A 20,128-nucleotide genomic window follows, 5' to 3' on the forward strand; every position below is an offset into this window, starting at 1 on the left:
AATACTTGGAAGCAACATTCCATTTAGATTAGACCTATCTGATAGCAAGGAATTTTGCCATGCAGCAGAGTACTCAGAATCAGGATGTTTCCAGGATGCAACTGCAATACAATAGTGGTTATTTCAAGCAGATTTTTTCCCATCTCTTTTACCCTGGCATGAAGCCTTGAGCCAATTGCCAGTTGGTTTGCACTTGCTGTGCTAACAGTACCTAAAGGGGCTCCAGGAGAGGTGGAGAGGGCATGGAATGACAGGACAAGGGGGAATGGATGTACACAAAGGGCTAGATAGGATATTGGGAAGAAATTTTTCTCTGTGAGGGTGGGGAGGACCTGGCACAGATTGCCCAGAGATGCTGTTGTAGCTGCCCCTGGATCCCTGGAAGCATCCAAGGCCAGGCTGGATGGGGTTTGCAGCACCCTGGGATAGTGGAAGGTGTCCCTGCCCATGGCAGAGGATGGGAACAAGATGGGCTTTAAGGCCCCTTCCTACTCAAACCATTCTGGGATTCTGTTATCCCCTGAAACCTGTCTTGTCCAGGGTTTTCCACCTCACACATCTCATCTTCCACCACTTACAGAAAACAGCTTTACAATAAGCAGGGTGACAGAGCTAAACTAAACACCCAACAGTCATTAATTCATTGGTAATTTAATCATTTACTGAGGCTCTTCATTTCAGGACAGCATGCTCTGATCAAACTGAAGGCACCACCAGTGAACTGAACTGAAAAGCCTTGACAATGGGTGTGTAGGACTTCCTAAAGTCCATCCCGCTCCCATCTATGTGCCACCAAAAGCCAAAAACTCAACCAGCAGCCTAGCTGGAAAACCCAAATGTTAGAGAAAAAAAAAGCATAAAAATAGAAACAATGCAGAAATAAAACCAATACATTTATAGGAAAAGCAGTCGAGGAGAGAACCTGAGCTGTTGGAAGAAGGAATACAGCCCAAGCATGTTCAGATGCCATCAGTGCTGGCAGTGGCAGCTCCCTGTTCCCCGCTCCATGACAGTGTTCATGGACGGGGAAACTTGCACAGCCCCTGCACAGCCTCCTGGAATTGCTTAGAACAGGAACCAAAAATTGCTTGGACAGAAAATCAGTGCATTGTGCTCCTTTATTTCAGGAGAGAAGAAATGGTCGGTGGAAGTTAAAGAGCAAAGGGGAATAAAAATCAAAACTCAAATCAGGGACTGGATCTCCTCCACACAATCCTGGAAGAGCTGGTCCACACCAGCACCACCTGAATTGTGAATATCTTGGGCTTCACCCTGCATCTTGCATTCCAGCTTTCAGAAATGGATTAAAAATGCCAGTTAATGATGGAAGCAAAAAACTCCACTGTAGTTCATAGGTCATATTTGCCCTGCTTTACATTTAAGAGATTAAAGGGAGGTTAATTAATGAGCATCTCCAATAATCACATTTGAACTGATCCTGCTAGTAATTACAGAATTAGTCATGACAGAATTGTTAGCAATGACATGGCATTACAGAAAGCCATAAAGAAAACAGTGGGAATACATCTCTACTATCTGTGTCCTAGAAGCAGCAGGCTTTTGAGCCCAGTGGATGATAAACAGTGCTCGAAGCAGCAGTTTACTCTCCACACTCATACTTTTTCAGTAAAAAGTTCCTAAATGTACCCTTAACCATGTTCTTTAAGTACAGCAAGGTTACCTTGCTCATTAAAAATGTATGTCATGCTCAATATCCCAAAGATGTGTTTAGAACAAAAATACCTGTCTCCTTCCCAGGTTACTGTCCCCGTGGAGTATCTTGCCCAAACAGGAGCCTAGAAGATTAACAGGTATTTAAATTGGCATAAACTCAAGTAAAGACTATTAGCAAGAAAGGGACAGAGGGCTTACACAAAGGATTTGTGACTGGCTAACGTATAGTACCAAAAATTACAGCCGATCATGTATTTTGATAAATAACAGCAAAGGAAAACAGACACTTTTGACCAACAACACCCTAAGAACCAAAGAGCAAAACGAGCATGAAAACATTTTAGGCTGAATAGCGAGAAAACAGAGCAGGAAGAGCAAACATCGCTACTTTGAAAGAGAGACTGAGTCAAACCTGGACTCAGCGGTTTCGAGAGGGGCCCCGGGGGTCGGAGCAGACTGTGGGGCACACCCCAGGCCCGGCTGCGCGGGGTCCCCCCGGACTGTCCCCTCAGCCCCTTCCCCGCCAGCACCCCCGGGTGCTCCCACCGCAACTCAGAGAAGCCCCGCTGCCAGCCCACCGCCAGGCGACAGCCCCACGCCGGGACCCCTTACGGAGCACACTGCCGGCGAGTCACGGTCTCCTTGCCCCCTCAAAGCCCCCGCAGGACCCCCAAACCCCGGCCCGGGACCCCCGGACCCCCGCGTCCGCCATTACCTGTCCCCGGCCCCGGCCCCGGCCCCTCCGCGCGCCGCCCCGCCTCGCTTTCAAATCTCACCCGCCAACGCTCATTGGCCAGCGCGGACCGCCCGCGCCCACTGGCCTCACCGCGCGCGGTGATTGGCAGCGCCGGAACGCCGCAGCGGGCTGCTTATTGGTCGCCCGATGGCCACGCTTAATTCCCATTGGCTGCTTGGGGAAATGCCCCGCCCATACTTGCCGCTCATTGGCTGGCGGAGTGAGGGAGGTGAAGCCGCTGAGGCGAGGCCTGCCCTTGGCGGCCCGCGGGGCAGTAAGATGGCGGCGGGGTCGCCTGTGCCCGAGGGACGCCTGGCACCGGTTTGGGCTTGCGAAGCCCTCACTCCCACCAGGACTCAGGGATGGTGATGAGGCCTCCCATCACCCACAGAATCCCAGCGCGGACAGAGCTGGAAGGGACGGCAGTGGCTCATCTGGTCCCATGTGCCTGCTGCAGCAGGGACGTCCCAGAGCACAGGGCACAGGATTGGGTCCAGATGGCTCTGGAATATCCCCAGTGTGGGAGGCTCCACACCCTCTCTGGTGTCTGTTCAGGGCTCGGTCACTGCACAGGGAAGCTCTTCCTCATGTTCAGGTGGAACTTGTGGGCATCAGTTCCTGCTCGTTCCTGTGGTGCCATTGCTGGCCCCTGGAGCAGAGCCTGGTCTGTCTCTGAGCCCTTCCTGCAGACAGGGACAGACAAGGATCAGGCGTCCTCTGGAAGCGGAGCAGCCCCAGCTCCTTCAGCCTTTCCTGGGCTGGGAGATGCTCCAGTCCCGCTGTGCTCCCTCCCTGCACCCACTCCAGGCGCTCCAGGTGTCTCCCGAACCGGGGAGCCCACAAGGTCTGTGTCCACGCCTTGATACCCGCATTGTGCCACCTCCTGAGGAGCCGAAGCCGGCTCTTCACAGCTCTGAAGGGGCCACAAACGCATTATTACCGTGGTTTTAGTTAACGGCCCTTTATTCCCTGCCATACCCGCACCGCGCCAACCCCGCGGTTTGCTGGGGTGGGTCGCGTTTAACACAATTCCCAGCTACTGCAGAGTGCTGGGTTTGTTTATAAGCGGTAACCTGGGAAATTCAAATGCTGACGGGGGAACCATCCGCTTGGTGGCACTGCAAAAATGGGGACGACTCTTGGAGGAAAAAAAAAAAAAGTGTTTGGAAGTGGGAAACTGCTGAGTAGCAGGAGCGGTGGTCAGCGGCAGACAGCCGTGCCCTTCCAGCAGCCTGGAAATGCGCGATCCCCTCTGGCGTTATGCAAATATATCAGTAATTTTGTATATAAATGCGGTTTTAAGACAGCAATAAATGGATTAAGCACCAGAGTTAGAGGACAGAGCTGTTGCCCAGGGCAGCGAGCGGAGTGAGTGGCTCTGGGCATCCCACACTGGAGCAGCCCGGGAAGAGTCACCCCATTTCTGCACAGACTGACAAAGGTTACAGCAAAGGTCACAAATATTGACCATCCAGCCTAATCCTGCAGTCTTTTATTTGCTAGAGGTAATAAAAGATCAGCATGGAGGTTATTGAGTGCTGCCAAAGTGATGGTTTGAAAAAGATCCAATTAAACAGAACCACAGGAGCTCAGATCTGTGGAGTGTACAGAGTCCAATGCAATGCAGTCCTCGGGGTTTGCTCATTTTTCTTACTCCACTTTTTGTCCTATGGCAGTGGAATTTGAGGACATCAGCAATTCTACCTTATATCAGGATATAGTCCAATGATGTGAGCCATGCTGAAACACAAGTTTCAGGGAGAAAGCGAATTTAAGAGTGTCATCATTTCAACCAGAAATCGTTTTTTTTTTTTTTTTCTTACTGCATACCTGAATATGCTGAAACGAGACTTGTTTGCTCCTTGGAACATCTGGACTGGCACCTTTACTCATTTCCACTCTTGTGGGTGTCCATACAGAATTTGGGAAGCTTTGCTACAGCCTGGGCTTAATCTCAGGAGCTCAAGTGACAAGAGGAGCGATAACACGGCCGTGGGCCCTTGAGGAACCTGAGTACCTGCCCTGGGCTTGCTGTGCACCTCTGCAGGTGTTACCTGAGCCAGGTAGGTTACAGCCAGAATGGGGTTCCTTCACATGCTGCAGAGACACCTTCCAGTGACAATATTTAGGTCACCACAAGGGCCTCAGTGTGTTTGAATAATGCCAAGATTTTAAAGTAATATCACTTAAAACACTCAAATCAGGTGTTTTCCAGCCAAATTCCTGATTGCTACTGATTTTATTGTGCTAAGAGAAATATTGTGTTAAGAGGAATAAACATATTACCATTTCATAGAAATAAACAAGGGATGTGAATTTCCAAACTCATTATCCTGTGCACATATTAGCCATGCCTGAGAGGTTAAACTCCTTGTTCTCATACAGATCTGATGATTTTATGATAATATCCCATTTTAGCCATTGAGGTTTGAGAACCAATTTGAATTTCTTTATTTCTTGGCAATATAACTGTCATTATCCCATACATTTTGTACTGAGGAGATCATTATGTGGCAATCTGCTAACTTGCTCCTTCTGCTCTTCATTCCTTCACACAGAATATTATTCTTTGTGAAGGTGATTCTCACCACCCTTGCACATATCAAGTGCAATATGGAGCGTGTAGGGAAATCTATCCTCAAATTTAGCCCTGAAATAATTACATTTTCTGATCATGTTTTTGGTGAAAGTACAGGTAAATGGAGTTATAAAGCTGTACCCCACAGCCACTTGCATGCAGTCAAAGAAAATCCTCTGTAGGCAAAATAAAACACTGCAGAGGGCACAGGTTGCCAAATTCAATTGATAACCTCTCAATCAAGTATTGAACAGCAAATTCATTATGGTGCATTGGCTGCTGTTCCCACTTCTGCTCAGGCTTTTCATCCGAAGTGGTTGCTAGTTGAAAAACCAGAACAAATTCTAGGAGCAGAAAATAGAAGTGAAATTCCCGTCTTTGAGCAACTGGGGAACACAGTTAAGCCTCTTGCTCTGTTCTGTGTGGTTTATTTTGCTCTGCAGCCCATTTTTACCAGGAATGGGAAGAAGCCACCCCCCAGTGCCTCAGCCTGTCACCTGGGAGGATGCCATGGTCCAGGCAGGTAGAGGGAGATGTTTGGACTCTCACCCAGATGAGCCTGGAGAGTGTCTTCCCTTTCCTGGGTATTTCTCCACCACCCAGATCAGCACTTACAACAAATAACATCAAATGCAACCTTGACACCCACGGTGTTAAACAGAAATTGTTATTGCTCCAATCCTTCAAAGAGCTCTGACAGACTCCTAAACCCCAACGTGTGGGCCTGGGATCCTGAGCTGATGGAAACACCTACGCTGGCTATGCAAAGTGACTTTAATACAGCCCTCCTCTGATGTTTCCTTCTCCCTGGTCTCTGCTCCCAGGTGGGAGTTTCTACTTGCCCTTGGGAAATGTGTCTCTCTGACTATAAATAGAAGGACGAGGTACCTGACTCTGGAGATTCCATTGCACTCTGGCAGCTGATACCCAAAAGCTGGATGTTGTAGCACATTTATAAGCTCCCAGCTTTCACAAAAATGCAAACTAGCAATGTCAGCATGCAAAGTGCACTTGGGAACACAGCCTGAGTGGTTTTATCTCAGCATATCTGTGCATCCTCTGTTATTTACAGGGTGTTTACATCAAATGTTCCCTGCTGCTGGAGATTTCACTCACAAACCTGCTCCAGCACTGCAGGTGAAAGCATCCTCAGCTGGCTTCTTTCTTCAAAGCCCAGGGCCACGTTCTTAAGGACATCACACTTCTTTCCAAACCGACTCAATCCTTCTTAGTTTTCTTCCATGGCAAAGAGGGGAGTGGGAATTAACCCCAGAAGAAATACAGGATTCAGCCATAAACCAACCATAAACTGAGTTGAGACCAAATTTTTTTTTTTTTGTTTCCAGTGACCTTGAGTGTGTTGCTTTGGGGAAACTGTGGTTTTATCCCCTTGAGCGAAAGCAGATGAAGAAACCACTCAGTGGGGTGGGATTAGATGAAGTCTCAGCAGCAGGAAGTAGATTTCTGAGTTAGGCCAAGACCATTACATTTTCCTCTGAAAAGAGTATCTTTTTCCCTACTTGCACAATAATTCCAGGTTGGTTTTTTTTTGTTTGTTTGTTTGGGGTTTTTTTGTGTGTTTTTTTTTTTTATTATTATTATTTTAGCAGAAAACCTCTATCTTTTTTTGGCATGTGCCTCTATTGTGTCTCCATTGCCCAGGGGCAGAACACCTCCTGTGGAAGCTGGATGGAGCTGCTGGAGTTGTGTTTCATGGTTAAAATGAATACAGCCAGTAAGGGACGGTTTCTTCTCTTGGTTTAGGGAGTACAACACAAGCTGTGAGGAATATGACTGCTAATCAGGATGGAAACAATAAAAGAGCTGTTAGGACTTGGTTAATTCTCTTTGCTCTGACAGAGTTAAACTTCTTCAGGTCTCTGATAAGATAGGACTGGTTTTCTTTATCTATTGTTTTTTTTTTAATGTTCAAGGCTACTGAAATGCAGAAGGGCCAGATGGCCATTCAAGCTGAACAATGTGCAAAATCTTTCTTATATTATCACTAACTGCCTCGAGGGGGTGGGAGGGGAAAGGTTGTTTAATCATTAGAAGTCACTTAGCAGTAAATGGCAGTTCACTGTCTTTATCAATTTACAACAAAAGATTGGGGCCATATCTTTGTGAGGCCTTTTTCTAATATGACAGGGCAGATATTTCATTCCCCTTTAAGTCACCTGGGGATATCTTGCATTTCACTGAATGTTACCAAACTGTGGGGCCAGGCTCGTAAATAGGTTTTATTCCCACGTGCATTTGGTCCTATACCAAAAGAGAATTTTTCCCTGGAACACAGGAAACTACTGTGTCAGCAGCAGCTAAATCCCATCGTTGTTCTGTGGCTTGTTACAGTTCAGAGGAGAAAGTACTGGAGGGGTGAGAACAGTAGGGTCTGTTTTCTGTCCTGTCCTCGTCTAATATTTGGCCTTCAGCTACTCATCTTACCTCTATCTTCCCTCCCACCCTGAATTTGTATATCGTGACCGTAGTCAACAGGGGCTCCAGAGACTTTGGGAGGTTCATCAAAGCCACCTGAGACACCATGTAAATGTGATCCTGGGCCTTGGCTAATTAGCTCTGCCCCTCATCAGGACTGTCATGGCACAGCGCTGTGCTGACACACTTATGCTGCTTTTTAGCTTGAGAACAGTTTCAAGGATCTCCTCTCAGTAGTGTAACCTGAGAGGAAGTAGTGCTGCCCTCCAGCAGGTCAGGGAATCATAGAGTCAGAGAATATCCTGAGTGGAAAAGCACCCACAAGGTCCATCCAGTCCAGCTCCTGGCCCTGCACAGACACCCCGACAGTCCCACCCTGTGCCTGAGAGTGTGTTCCAAATGCTTCTTGAGTTCTGGCAGCCTTGGAGCTGTGACGGTTCCCTGGGGAGCCTGGCCAGTGCCCAGCACCTCTGAGGGAAGAACCTTTTCCTGATTTCCAGCCTAAATGTCCTCTGAACAACTTCCTGCTCTTCCCTGGGGTGGAAAGAAACCAGGCCTTTTCAGTTTGCTGCCTGCTTCCATCATCTAACTGGAAACGATTTGCCTAAATCTTTTAAGGAAAGAGGAAGCTCCTTCTTGTAGAAACCCTTTTAGGTTCAAACTATCATCTGATGCCACCACTTAATTCCCCTTTCCTTCTCTTTGTGTTTCTCTCTTGTTGTCAATACCTTTGGTTTCAGAGGATTTCTCCAGTGTCCTTCTCTTTTCTCTGTGCAGGCTGAAACTTCTTGAGCATTGCACAGAGAAGATGGCTGGGATGACACTTGCATGACAAACCACTGCTGTGGATACATCTACAGCAGGAACAGCAGCTCTTGTTTGCCTCTGCCAAGGACAGATGACAGCAAAGGGTATTTAGTGATTGTGCTGGGGAGGAAACGTTGGTAAAACAAGCTGGTAAGGCTGGCACCACGCTGGTGGGGCTCCAGTAGGGAGGGACACTCCCAGTGACCTCCCTGCAGCTCTTTTGGGATGGACTGCCCAGGGAGATGGTGGAGTCACCATCCCTGGAGGTGTTTAAGGAAAAACTAGACGTGGCACTCAGTGCCATGATCTGGTTGACAGGGTGGTGTTCTGTCATGGATTGGACTCGATGATCTCAGAGGTCGTTTCCAGCCTAATTGATTCTGTGATACTTCTGGCGCTGCAGTCGGGAGTTCCGTAGGTTTCAAAGCAAGGAGGTTTATCGAAAGTCTTTTTGGCCTCCGGTACAGGACCTTACAGATTTTTAGCCCAGACTAAACTCACTGATAAGTTACCGGTGTCCCCGCAGCGGGCTGGGAACTGGCACCCCTGTGGCTTCCAGTGCCACGTTGGTCGCTAAACCTCGTCGGTGAGCTGCAAGCCCGGCACACCGGGGAGAGCGGGGAACCACGGGGTCACCAGCGCCGGGGGCTGCCTTGGAACTGCTGGCCTCGAGCAGGCACTTGCCAGAAGCGAGGAGCCCGGGAAGCGCCCCGAGCCGAGCCCCCGGTGCCTGGCGCGGCGGGGCGGCCGGTGCCTGGCGCGGCGCGGGGGCGGCTCCGCGTCCCTCCCCGGCGGCTCCGCGTCCCGCCCCGCTCCGCCCCGGATTGGCGCGGCCGCCCGGCTCCTCCCGCCGCCGCCGGGCGCAGGGGGGATCCGGCCGAGCCGAGCCGAGCCGAGCCGAGCCTGGCGGGTCCGCCACGGCCCGTCCTCCGGCCCCGCTCCCGGTAGGCTCCCGCGGGCGCGGCAGGGGTGGGTGGGCGCTGCGTTCGGCGCGGTGCGGGCAGGTGGGCGGCGAGCGGCGAGCGGGGCCCGCCCGCAGCGCCCGCGCTCCGCCGGCCATGGCGGCTGCGGGGCCGCCGAGGGGCCGCTGCCGCCCGCAGGACGGGGCCGCGCCGAGGGCACCGCGCTCCGCTTGGTTTTATTTTACCCTCTCGCTTAATTCTGTCCGCCGTGCTCCCCCAGCGCCCGCGCCCCGCTCCCGGCCTCCCCGGGGCTTTTGTGGTGCTCCTTCCCCGGCGGCGCTGGCAGCGCTGCCGCGGCTCTCCCGGCCCGGCGGGTCGGGCAGCGGGAGCCCGCGAGCGGTGCCGTGTCCCCGCAGCGCCCGGTCACCATGCGGGGCGCGGAGCATCTCCGCTGCCCCGCGGTTGCGTAACGCGCCCGTCCCACGCGTGGCCGGCGAGACCGAGCCCCCCCTGTTTTCTGCGGGTCAGTCTTTTCGCGGACCTTCTTTTAAAAGCAACCCCCTCCCAGACCGTGTGTTTTCCCCCCAAATTTTGATCTCCTGAGTTGCGGTCACTTCCTGGCGGTGTTTTTTCTGCACGGCTTCCCCCGTGGTTCATACATCCATCAGCCGCCCTTCAGAAGGGAGGGGTTGCGAACTCGCTAAACATAAACAGTGTTCCGAAAAGAGCTTTAATGGTTATTAGATATTGTGATAATTCCTGAATGACGCCTTCATGTGGGGATGGCGTAAGAACCTAAGGAAAGGTTAAAAGTACAATTACAGTGGAAGTGATTTCTTCTCGGAATTACTTCCTCCAAGGCCTTACTCGAAACAATAAGCGTAGCTTTTAATTTCTTCAGTAAACCGAGATTATTGACTTGTGCCATGCGGCTCCCAGTTGGAAAAATCTGCTTGGATCAGCCGGACGAGTGGGTCTGAGGCTCGTCCTGCGAGGTGCTTCGTACAACGCCCAGCAGCCGCGTGTGTCTCTGCTCTGATTTTAAATAACCGGCTTGGATGGGGCTGCAAAGCTCATCCCCAGCAGCCCGCAGCGTGTTGCGGGCTGTAAAACCCGCCTGCGAGGCCGTGTAAGTACTCCAGGGCTGGTCCTACCCTGCTGGGCGCTGTCCTGGCCGTGCCACAGCGCTCGGCATCCAGTTTTGGTGGCTGGAGATATCCAGGGGAGCTGTGGAACAGGCGAACGTGCGGCGCAGGCTCCAGCCGAGAGTCTTAATGAGTGTTTGCGTAGTAGTGCTTCGTGTTTTCTCGGATGAAAGGTTTTACATAATTGGCCATTATAATTGTCTGTCACCCCTAGAGAAGAGCCAAAAAATCCCCTAAAAAACAAGCGTGGAGGTAGGTAGTTGTCTTAAAAGTCCAAAGTCTAAATGCCTGTAGGTTGTGAATGCTGTTACTGCTGGGTGTGGAGACAGCAAAATGACTGAGTTAAAAAAAAAAAAAAATCTAATTCTGTCCTTGTTTTGAGCCATTTGATCAGCATCATTGGGACAAATGACATCCTGGTTGTTTGAGCTGCTTGTTCTTTGGTGCCCAGAAGAATTCTTAATATGACTCTGGTTATACCATGTTAATGTTTTTTTTTGTTTGTTTTTTTTTTCCCTCTTGAAATCTTAACTAGAAGCCTTTTACAGTGTTTTGATTCCTTTTTAATAAATGGCTAATCCCTTGCTGCAGGGGATGGGAGTGTTTTGAACGCAGCATTTTTGGGTCTTGAGGGGAGGGGGAAGGGAGCGCCTTGTGTTGCCTTCCAGCAGCCACCCGCCTTCCCCCAGCCTGAGTGAAAGGGCCTTATTGACTGATTTTGAAGGTAACCTGCCCAATTCTCCTCTTACATGCTAAAACCCATAAATTTGCTGTAGCACAGAGCCTTTGAGGGGAAGAAATGGAATGTCAAGGAGCCTGGGCTTCATCACGAGCAGCCCGGTAACAAAGGCACTGTCTGTTAATTGCATCGTGCTCATCAAAATCTCCCCTCCTAATGACAGAGTAACAATTTAATAGGTGTGAAAAATTGTGGGATTTGATTTAATACCACTGTCTTAAAATCATCTTGCACGCTCAGTAAGACTAAGTTGTCGCTTTCATATTTCATTGGAGAGCGACCAGAGGCTGAGGAGAAAGCTGGGGATGTTTCACTTGCACTAAATGCTCTTTAAAATCTTTTCCCCATTTGGAGAAGGATTGTGAAGAATTGTGAGTGGCTTGTTAAGTGCTAAGCTGCAGCTGAGTGACTTAAAGGTTATAAAACATCTTTCTGTGTCTCTTAAATTTGGAAGCTCATCTTGAAGTTTGTGCTGCGGGTGTTTATCACCGGCTGGTCCGCAGCTCCAGGAAGGACCGTGGTTTTGGGGTGTGGAGGTGCCAGCTTAGCTTTGGGTGATGTGAAGGTGAGTGCTGTGTAGTGGATGCAGGACACTGCCTGGGTAATAACACTCCCTGAGGTTCCAGGTGTCAGCACCTTCATCGCGATGTGTTATTTTCACTTCTCGGTGCTCTGTAGCATAACCCAACCAGCATTTTGGTATAATCCTCACACAGAGGTTGTTGTATTCCCAGCAGCTAGGGCATATTTCGATCTTCCTGTTGCAGGTTTGATACCAGGTTTTAGAGAAGAGAGCAGCTTTTCTTGGATTTGATGGTTGAGCCTCTAAGGAAAACACAGGACTGATCCTAAACCTGTCACGAAAGATAATATAGCCTGGGAAGCATCTCTCTTGCCCTTGTCTGCTGGGATTTTTTATCTCTTGTGGATTATTTGGTCACTGGATTTATCACTGGATGTTCCAATCCATAGAGTCGAGCTTTTGAAGGAAATACTGATTTAGTGGAAGTTGTGGGTTGCAGACCCTCTTCTGTAAGCTCTGCAGGAAGGAGGGCACAGTAATGCTGCTTTCCTATGTGTGGCTGCTCCATTTTTCTTTGTACCATATTTTACTGGCTTGTTTTCTAAGCTATTTTGATTCTATTAACGTATTAGAGTCTATTAAAGACAGTGTGACAGTCTTTAATGTAGGAGTGTTGTCCTTTTTTTTTTTTTCAAATGTCCTTTTTTCACCCTAAAATATGAAATGGAATAATTGTCCATAGTTCAGAGTCTGCCTGTAATTGTGGGATTTGTGTTTGGAATTCACATTGTAGTTGAGGATTTCGTGTTTATTCCCCAAAAAACTTTTCTTTTTTTCTTGTTGTGGAAGGGGGAATATCTGCTGTATCACTTGCTAATCCTACTGTAGCAGTTTTATGCCTAGAGCATAACTGGAGCTGTATTTACCACTGTAGGCATGGTGGTTGATTTATTTAACTGTTTTGGGTACCAAGCACAAAGAAATCACAGCAGGACTGTCTGGTGTAGGTACAGGATGAGCATCAGTGGTACCATGACCTGGCTGTCCAAATTTGGGTGTCTGCAGCGTCATTGCAATGGGTGTCAGGGAGAGATGGATTAAATATAGCTCAGGTGTGTCCCAACGTGTTTCAGCTGCTCCTCCTGTTGCAGTACAGGGCTAATAGGAATGTTTACATCGATCACCTTCCTACACATCCCAGGTTCAACCACCTCTTCAGTAGCAAGTTGCTGCTGGGCAGCCACATGACTGCCTAAAGCTGTTTGGAGAGTAGAAATAAACTACAGAAGGATGCATAAATGGCTGTTAATAAAGTGTCAGCTTTAAAAAAAAAAATAGAAATGGCTGACTGGTATCTTGGGGAGCAGAAAATAGTGCTAGTTGTTATTTTTTTTTTTCCCTGTGTGATTAAAAAATAATCCTGCTTTAGAAGCTGCTCTGTCTGCAGTTCACAGCGAAGTGATGGCATTTGGGTAGCAGGGAGGCAGAATTCCTGCCAGTTAAAATCTTGCTGTCCTAATGTGCCATTCCGTGCAGTACTTGGAAGCTGATATACAGTGTTCTTCTGCCTTGCAGCAAAACAACTAGTGATTAAAAATTCAGCAGATGCTGTGGTTCACTTAACTACTTGTTCTTGCATCATTCAGGTCATATCACACAATTAATGTTGCTAATGTTCGATCTAGCTTTTTTATTTTTTTTTTCCTCTAAGAATGGAAATTATCTGAACTACCATGGGACTTACAGAACTGTTTTGGCAGGAATTGGGCTGTGCAAAGTAAGTTATTCAGGACTGTTTTTGCCCTTCCCCTAACTTGGAGAATCTTCTTTTGATTTCAGAAATATATTTGTTCGTGCCAGACAAGGCTGTAATTTCTGCAACTTTTCTGACTTTAAAAATCAAAGTGTTTTCTTTTGATTGCTTTGAGATAAATGAGACTCTCTAGATGAGAAGGAAGAGGGGGAGAGCACGATAGGTGTAAGTGCTTGCTTTCTTACTTAAACTCAGTGTTTCATTTGGCCACAAAAGTATTTTTGTAAGAGAATTCTCATTTTGTTGCGGGCAGGGTTTCTGCTGCTTTCAGTACACCCACTTTTAACTTGCACAATTTTGGTTAATAGTATTCAATCCAGGGTGTCACTTACTTGACTTTGAAATTAACATTAAACTTTACCTTCCCCTCCCTATGTTCCTTTAATGATGTAAGTTTTGGGTTCTTTTTGTAACACTCACAGATTCTAGAAATCTTTTCTGGGCTGCCTGAAAGTAATATTCATGTAGGAAGAGACTTTTAATTTGTTTTTACTTCTTTTACCAGTTTTCTGCTTGGAAGCTGGTGTTTAGGAAGAAGCTTATCCACTTTCTTTGTGGTCAAACTTGGTTACTTGTGCAGTAATTTGGTTTTGGTTTTCCTTCCTACACCTTCTCAAGACTCTCCTGATGCTGGGTGATGCCCCCTAAACTGGATGGATGTCTTGATATGAGCCTTCACGGCTTGTGCTGTTCCAAGAAAGATAAAATGCAGCCTGACACCAGAGAAAAATTGCTGGGTCTTACAGTGTCTTTGAGAGGAACTTGCTGTGGTGGGGCAGCCCTGGGCTCCAGAGCTGGAGAAATGAAATTGAGAATATGGAACACAGGTGGAGTATTTTGGTCAAGGGCACACACGAGGTTCAGCCCTTGCTGGAGAGCTGCAGTGCTGGGGGGAAGGAAGGTTGTGTCTTTTGAAGTGTGAAGCAAGGGGCAAATCCATAATAAGAATGGAAAAGGTGAATTTGTATCACACAGCATATGATGGGTATGCCTGTGAACCAGGTTTTGGAGAAGGAATGGGCAAACCCAGGAGCCTTTGCTGGCACATGTTGTTTGGACTTGCAGTTTGGGTGACTTTTTGTGATCTGTCAATTAGCACATCAAGAGGATGTATTTTCAGTCAAGGAAGACATTTTTCTTTGGAAAAACCTGTTTGGACTGTTAACTCTAAATGTACTTTGAGAGAACTTGTCTCAACCAAGTTGTCAGCAATCAGTTTGAAAAATGAAGTCTTAAATATGTAAACCTTCCCCCAGCCTCTTCAGTGTCCTGCTCAGAATGGTGGAAAAGAAGGATTCAGGCTGGGCTTTTGCATATTTCTGCTCCCTGAATGCATATATCCAATGTGCTGTACTTTCAGAATTGATATTCAGGATAATATGTTTAATCTTCAATTGCAAAAAAATAGCTTCACACATAGCTAATTCCATCTGCTGGAGAAATAAGAGCGAGGCTAACTTCATCACTTATTTGGGACCTGCTTTTTGCTGTGCTAATTACTATGTATGAACTTTGGAAATTTGCATAATTTTTTGGCAAACGTAAGCTGCAGCCATTTAATTTAGAATTTTTATTAACTTTAGACATCCCTCGCAACTCCTAAGCTACTTCTGGTTCATTTTGTGGTTTTGGTGTTTTACAGGGCTTGATTTTGAAAGCTTCAGTAGCTTCTTTTGTCTTTTCCTTGCAATGACTTAATATAAGCAACAGCCGCTTGCTGCCATTTCCAGTCACTTTCAACCTGCAATGTGACACAAAATTCCTTCTGTCATTCAGATAAAAAAAGTGTTGAAGTTAAGTTCTTGTAAAAAAAAAAAAATTCTAAAAAAGTAAAATTAGAAGGTAGGTTTTGGTTGCTCTTCTGCAGCGTGAGAAGAGCACTTGAAATATTTTAAGAGTAGATACGTTTCCAAAAGTAACCTTGGGGAAACTGGGGCATGTCAAGTCTGGTCCTAATTCTGGTAAAAGCTGGTCTTATGATGTGAATTTTTAAGCTCCAAAGAGTTTGGATGTAAATTCATCATTGCAGATAGCTACTAAATGTTCTTTCCTACTCAAAGGCTGAATTTTGACACATTTTCAGCTTCCCAAGTTCTCTAGCCATGCCTTTTCCACTCGGTTTACTTTTGTTTTTGTGACCTCCACCTTTCACTGATTTTGCTGGTTGGCAGTCAGTGGAGGTGGATAATCAGTAAAATATTGAAGCAGTTGGAATTTTATAGCAAAAAGTACTGCTCTGCTTTATTGGAATGCTGTCATTTGGAGTCAGCTGTTACATGCTGATTTTCTTTTGGAGGCAATAGACTGGATTAATTTAAAAATCTGAATTATTTGTGCCCACTTTCTGTCTCAGTACCATCAGAAACTTCCTATGTTGCTCTGTACAGTTGCACTCCCGAGTCTTTGTCCCTCTTTTCTCATCCCTCTTGCTCTGTTGACCACTTAAAAATGCAGTTTCTTCCTCGGGATGAACGGGGTTATATTGCCAGACACTTTAATTCCTCTCTAATTGGCAGAAAGCCAAGCAGAAAATCTTCTTCATAAGTCACCCTAGAGGTTTCTTTGTATGTGCTATTATTTTCTTTGCGTGCTAACATCACTGAAAATACTTTTTTTTTTCCCTCCCCCCAAGTCTAGACCAGGCATAATTATGTTCGTGTGTATGTGTAGGCTTGGGTGTTGCCATGCTGCAAGACCCAATTTGAAGTCCTTGGGCAGTTTAAGACCAAAATTTCTTGTAGCATCAAAGGCAGCACTATCCCCTCTGCATCTAGGGAGGTGAAGTAATTTTCTGGTCTATCTGAACTTCAAAGACAGGCTCATGGCTTGTGCCTGTGGTCTGGCTTTCTGAGATGTGTCATACTGCAGGCTGTATTTTAAAAAAGAGTTTGGACCCTGGGTTCAAGCAGGACTTGTGCATCAGTGATAGTGGCTGGTGTTGCATTGTGATTAATTACGTTCATGTGCTTCCAGAGCACTCCAGTTCTCTTTTAATTTATGAAATTCTTAATTGAGGTCTTTGTTCTGAGCTTCACCTTCATTGCAAAGTCTAAAAATCCCTTCCATCGTGAAGCCTTGCCTCTTGTGTTGGGCCTCTTAATGTTTTTATGTCTTCAGAGCTTCTGTGCTCCCTTCCACCCTGACTACTGAGGTTGAGACAAGCTCCCTGTAAATGTCCATGCAGAATTGCCCCTTTTGCTCCTGCTGAAAGGCAGCTCTTGCTTTGCCATGATGTCTACTGTGATTTTTCCTATTCATTTCTCTTCCTGACCTCCTGCACATGTCCTGGTGCTGGGGAGAGGAGGATCCACTGCTGAACAATGAGGGCATGCAAGGCATGGGACCTTGAGACAAGTGTCAGGCACTTGGAAAGGGAATTCTAAAAGAAACCTCATCCTTAAGGAAATCTTGTTGCCTGAAAATGGGTTTATATGCCTCAGTTTGACCATCAGGGCACCAGAGCTTGCCAGCAGGTGTGGGACAGACTGTTAGTTCCTTGCATTTTTTCCCTTAATTTCCTCTCTAAAGAAGCATAATGCTCTACCATTGTTGTGTTGTTTTTTTTTTTTTTTTTAACGAGGTAACTTTATCTGAATAAACAGATGAATGAAGTGATGCAGAGTGCTTGTTTTTGCGGCTGAAATCTCTGTGAATCTGCTGCTGCTTCTGAAACTGGGGCTGTGGGAGGATTACTGATAGCAATGAATCCATCTTCTATGGTGTTAAGGAAAAAAAAGTCCCCGTGTTTCTCTTAAAGTGCTTATGGATTTTTTTAGATGCAGTAGGACTGCAGATGTAGTCATATTAAAATATAAAACATCTCACTTTGAATTGGTCTCTCAGCAGAAGGAGCTGGAGACGTGACTTTGGTAGAAGTTACTGGGAATTCTTCTTTTTAATGGAGTTTTGCAGTCTGTGCTGTGGATGGGAGCCCAGAGCAGTCTGAGTCATGCTTCCTCCATGGAGAGGACATGGGATGCCACCAGCAGTGGACTGAACCAGTTTTCCTAATGATTGCTTTTTTCAGCTTTAGCCACTTATGGGGTTGTTAAGATGGTGTCAGCTGATGTGTCAGCTGGAGGCCATGGGGGAAATTGTAGGATAAAGAGCAGTAGTTTACATACCTTTGTAGCAAATGTCTCTGCAGCATTCTGCACACTCTTCTCGCCTTAAAAGGGTTTTTTTAGCCCTTTTTCCTCGTTTGGATCAGTAGGTGTATGGGGCAAAGAAAGGGTATTTTTGATTTTGTGAGGTTAACACGGCTTCATCCCTGACTTGACTGAATCCTACAAAGTGAAGGCACCAGTGCATCCTGAGGGATGGCTCATTTTCTTTGGGAAAATGCTTTTAGGAAATTGGGAAGAACTTAGGAAAATGTTGAGGAACAAGTAAAAATTTAGTGAAATTCACTCAATTGAGTGAATTCACTGAGTGAAAATTGCTGCATCTCTAGTGGACCTATACAGATCAAGTTTGTTGATGTTGATTTAATGGTGGTTTTAAGGTTATTTTAATATTTTTATTTTAAGGATTTGGGGAATGCCCCCTAGCTCTCCCCTGTGCTCCTTGGGTCACAGATAGAGAGAATTTACTGGGATATATGTAAGGCAGAGGCTGCTGAGAGAAGCCTTGTCTTTAATTAGACCAACGGGTATCGCTGGGGTGGAGAGGAAGAGATGAGTGAGCTTTTGAGTCTGAATCAATGTCAGATTGTATTTTATCTGCAGTTTGGAATCAGGGATTCACTGAGTTGCCATTTGGCTGTGGGCTGTCTGGGGCCTTTTTGCATCTTCCATCTCTTAGCTGCAGTTATGGGAAAGTTGCACATACCACTTTACAGACATAAAGCAGAGCTCTTTAGGGGAAGGAAAGGTAAATGACCCAGGTAAAATGAGCCAGGCTGGAGTCAGTAAAACTACCCAGAATGCCAGCAAGTGATACCCGTGTCCTGAGTTTAATATATTCACTTCCCAGTAGTCAGGCACAGGAGGATTAGTTGGGAGGTGCTTTAACCTAAAGCTACTTGGAACAGCAGTGCTTTATTCTTCTCCCCTCTCAAAAGTGGTTTGCTTTTGCTAAAATAGCTAAATGCAGGCATGTTAAGCTTAATATATATGTGTGTGTGGGTACCTGAGAAAGCATCCCATTAGGTAACCCTGTAACTTTCTCCTGGGGTGTTTCTGAGAATATCACCTTTGCTGCCACTCAGGGCCAAGCCAGGCTTGTTAGCAGCTTGTAAGTGACAGCCCTACTTTGCTTTGTGGGTATTTTAAGTGATGAGGGTAGCAGAGCTCCAGGGAGAGGTGATAACGTCTGTGCTGGTTTTCTTCTTGATAGGGAGGTGGCAGAGGAGGAGGAGATAGGACTAATTGCATACCTTCCAATTCCAGTTACTTCATTACAGAATAATCGCTGGAGCAGCCCTGCAATCTGCTCTGATAGCAGATAAGTGGCGTGGCTCGCAGCACTTCAATCTAAACAAAACTTAAGTGCTTTTTCCTTTTTCCCTGGAGTGAAACTGTAATTTCGTTATGTGAATGTTAGCCAGGACAAAGTTGTTTTTGCAGCTGTCATGATGATTCTCTGGGCTTTGTGTTAGAGGTATGTCCCCAGTGTGTGTAGCAAAAATATCCTAAAATACTGCATTCCCATACCTGGAAGCTTCAGTTGAAGGCTCTCCAAATGTTTGCCAGGTGAAGATCTGTTTAGCTTTGACGTTAGATGTCTCAGAGGGTTTAGATATAAACCAGTGAAGGTTTGGATTATATTCCTTTCCATAGCAATACATGTTAATTAGCTTCTCTGTCTGCATTAGGCCCTGAAATGGTCAAGTGAAAGAGCCTGAGCACATCTCTGCTGCTTCAGAATACGAGTCCCTCTGGTGAGGGTGGTCACGTTAAAGCACTGCCTCATTTTGGTTCTCTGGTGTAGAAATGGTGTTAAATGCAGCCCATGTGATGCGAAAGAGAAGCATCAGACAGAGCTTGGGAGAGAGATTTTGCCTCTCCTTGAAATGAGGTAAAAGTGAATTTGTATTCCAGGCTGAACCCTGGGAAATCATAAAATCCCAGAATGTTTAGGTTGGGAGGAACCTTTAAGTCCATCTCATTCCAACCCCCTCCCATGGGCAGGGACACCTTCCACTATCCCAGGTTGTTCCAGCCTCGTCCAACCTGGCTTTGGACACTTCCAGGGATCCAGGGGCAACCACAGCTTCTCTGGGCACCCTGTGCCAGGGCCTCATAAAATCTCTGGAACAGCTGTTGGTGACGATGACTTTAAGGTACCTATTTAAGGCCACAGGATCACCCCAGACAAGTGCCTGGACTTTGCACAGTGCAGTACTGGCCAAACCCTAAACTCTCTTCAGGCTCGCTTTCTCTGGACTGTGCCACAGAACCATTAAATCTGATCCGTTCCTAAAAAGACAGCTGACTGTGCAATCTGAGCCACATAAAATTCTTTGTCTCTGCTTTGGACTTGAATGGAAAAGTAGTTTGTTTTCCCATTAAATTGACCTCAACTGTCGCTGCCCCAAAGGGGGTCTGTTCTTGCAGGCTCTGCTTGGCCAGGAGGCAGAGCGTGCTTGGCTCTCCCTGTGTTTTGCTGCAAGCCTGCTAACTCACTCCAGGACAACGGGAGGATGGTAATGCACTAAGGCAGGTATTTGTTAGCAGGTTAAATGTTTTGGGAAAGAAAATGTAATATACTTTGTAAAAGTTAATAGTTTTGTAAGTTCAGGCTTGGTTGTGTTGGTGGCTGATAGGGTTGATGG

General features: G+C 46.7%; 1 protein-coding gene and 1 long non-coding RNA gene across 6 annotated transcripts in view; both read left to right on the top strand.

The window, feature by feature from the left end:
- LOC137476579 (uncharacterized) overlaps window positions 1–20,128 on the top strand; it is a 110,561-nt gene that overhangs the window by 57,927 nt on the left and 32,506 nt on the right. The window lies entirely within an intron of this gene.
- The window catches only part of FBXO34 (F-box protein 34), a 39,553-nt gene continuing 28,450 nt past the window's right edge, over window positions 9,026–20,128 (top strand). For 3 of the 5 annotated variants that reach the window (XM_068194887.1, XM_068194889.1, XM_068194891.1), the window contains exon 1: window positions 9,026–9,175. The gene's annotated coding sequence lies outside the window, so the exon portion shown is untranslated. The remainder of the gene's footprint in view (window positions 9,176–20,128) is intronic. The other 2 variants (XM_068194893.1, XM_068194892.1) reach the window with 2 other exon arrangements.

The sequence above is a fragment of the Anomalospiza imberbis genome, chromosome 6 (genome assembly GCF_031753505.1).
Source record: "Anomalospiza imberbis isolate Cuckoo-Finch-1a 21T00152 chromosome 6, ASM3175350v1, whole genome shotgun sequence".
In the NCBI taxonomy this organism is placed as follows: Eukaryota; Metazoa; Chordata; class Aves; order Passeriformes; family Viduidae; genus Anomalospiza; species Anomalospiza imberbis.